This window comes from Portunus trituberculatus, chromosome 46 (genome assembly GCF_017591435.1).
Source record: "Portunus trituberculatus isolate SZX2019 chromosome 46, ASM1759143v1, whole genome shotgun sequence".
Classification (NCBI taxonomy): Eukaryota; Metazoa; Arthropoda; class Malacostraca; order Decapoda; family Portunidae; genus Portunus; species Portunus trituberculatus.
In genome coordinates, this window is record NC_059300.1 from 21658300 (window position 1) to 21660799 (window position 2500).

A 2500-nucleotide genomic window follows, 5' to 3' on the forward strand; every position below is an offset into this window, starting at 1 on the left:
GGGGTCCCTCCTATTGTTCTCAAAAACTGTGCTTCTGTGCTTGCACCTTGCCTGGCCAAACTCTTCCAACTTTGTCTATCGACTTCTACCTTTCCTTCCTGCTGGAAGTTCGCCTACATTCAGCCTGTTCCTAAAAGGGTGACCGTTCTAACCCCTCAAACTACCGTCCTATAGCTTTAATCTCTTGCTTGTCTAAAGTTTTTGAATCTATCCTGAATAGGAAGATTCTCAAACATCTGTCACTTCACAATCTTCTGTCTGATCGCCAGTATGGCTTCCGTCAAGGTCGCTCTACTGGTGATCTTCTGGCTTTCCTTACTGAGTCTTGGTCATCCTCTTTTAGAGATTTCGGTGAAACTTTTGCTGTTGCGTTAGACATATCAAAAGCTTTTGATAGAGTCTGGCATAAAGCTTTGATTTCAAAACTGCCCTCCTACGGCTTCTATCCTTCTCTCTGCAACTTTATCTCAAGTTTCCTTTCCGACCGCTCTATTGCTGCTGTGGTAGACGGCTACTGTTCTTCTCCTAAACCTATTAATAGTGGTGTTCCTCAGGGTTCTGTCCTGTCACCCACTCTCTTTCTATTATTCATTAATGACCTTCTTAACCAAACTTCTTGCCCTATCCACTCCTACGCTGATGATACCACCCTACATCTTTCCACGTTCTTTCAGAGACGTCCAACCCTTCAGGAAATCAACAGATCACGCGGGGACGCCACGGAACGCCTGACTTCCGATCTTTCTAAGATTTCCGATTGGGGCAGAGAAAATCTAGTAGTTTTCAATGCCTCAAAACTCAATTCCTCCATCTATCAACTCGACACAACCTTCCAGACAACTATCCCTCTTCTTCAATGACACTCAACTGTCTCCCTCTTCCACAATGAATATCCTCGGTCTGTCCTTTGCTCATAATCTTAACTGGAAACTTCACATCTCATCTCTTGCTAAAACAGCTTCTATGAAATTAGGTGTTCTGAGGCGTCTCCGACAGTTTTCTCGCCCTCCAACTGCTTACTCTGTATAAGGGCCTTATCCGTCCCTGTATGGAGTACTCTTCGCATGTTTGGGGGTTCCAGTCACACAGCTTTGCTTGATAGGGTGGAATCGAAAGCTCTTCGTCTCATCAACTCCCTCCTCTGACTAACTGTCTTCAGTCTCTTTCTCACCGCCGAAATGTTGCATCCCTTTCTATATTTTATCGCTATTTTCATGGTAACTGTTCTACTGATCTTGCTAACTGCATGCCTACCCTCCTCCTGCGGCCACGCTGCACAAGGCTTTCTTCTTCCTCTCATCCCTATTCTGTCCAACTCTCTAATGCAAGAGTTAACCAGTACGCTCAATCATTCATCCCTTTCACTGGTAAACTCTGGAACTCCCTCCCTGCATCTGTTTTTCCGAATTCCTACAACTTGTCTTCTCTTAAGAGGGAGGTATCGAGGCATTTGCTCCCCTAATTCTGGCTGACGGTTTTGGCACTTTTTGAACTCTTTGGAGAGCCAGCGCTCAAGTGGGCCTTTTTCTAACTTTCTTTTTTTGCCCTTGGGTGGCCCTCTTCCGTACGTAAAAAAAAAAAAAAAAAAAAAAAACGAACTAGCAGTTTCCGCCTGGATTCTTTGGATGAACGGACTATTTATTGGTGCCCTTACCTCGCTCACAATGCGAGTGTTATCATTTTGTGAAAAAATTACAAACGCCTCTCGAGGGTTTGTGTTGCCAGTAGTATAGATGCTCTCTGGTGGTACAAGTTTCCATGTGATTGCCACATTTCGTCTCATACACGAGATGAACCATTTTGTCTGACACCAGTACACTCATGAATGGGTGATGACTGTTGTACTCAAAGACGTTTGATTAACAAAAGAAAGAAAAAAAAAGGATAATTATATCAAAGTAGTTGTTATACATTGAAAAATTGTGAACACGTGTTGTGTGGACATGACTCGTGCATGTTGTAGCGCCGCTGAAAGAACAATTCCGAAATTTTTATATAACTTTTACATACCATCGTTATTTGCATTAATTATTTTACCGATATTGATATAAGTAGTTTTAACTTGTATAGAAAAATCCTAAATATGATGATGTACTCGGATAACATTAAAGTTTTAGAAGCGAAACACAAAGTTATTAGAGGAAGATTTATTCTTCTTTGGAAACAGTTAATTCTCCTTCACATTCGCCACCTTTGGGTCTAACGTAGCATACGGATGACGCGGAAAGCGACAACCAAGAGGGAAATCTGCACTTTGCTTCATTTCAGCCTTTAAGCTGTTTATGACTCACAAGCAGATTGCAGACACTTACTCGTCTGTTACTCGCCATGCCGTCTGCAGGCTACAGTTGACGCAATCGTGGCATCAGTAATAGAGAATGAGAAATGATTCGAAGTAATTCCGTGTTTCGTTTACCATAAATGTTGATACATTTTTCGTTGTTCCAGTGACGAATACCTACTTTGCCTTCATTTCTCTCATTTCTAACTATTCTGTTTG

At 42.2% G+C, this 2500-nt stretch overlaps 1 protein-coding gene across 2 annotated transcripts in view; it reads left to right on the plus strand.

Moving 5' to 3' along the window:
* LOC123519855 (sugar transporter ERD6-like 9) overlaps positions 1-2500 on the plus strand; it is a 133773-nt gene that overhangs the window by 115652 nt on the left and 15621 nt on the right. The gene's annotated exons all lie outside the window — the stretch shown is intronic.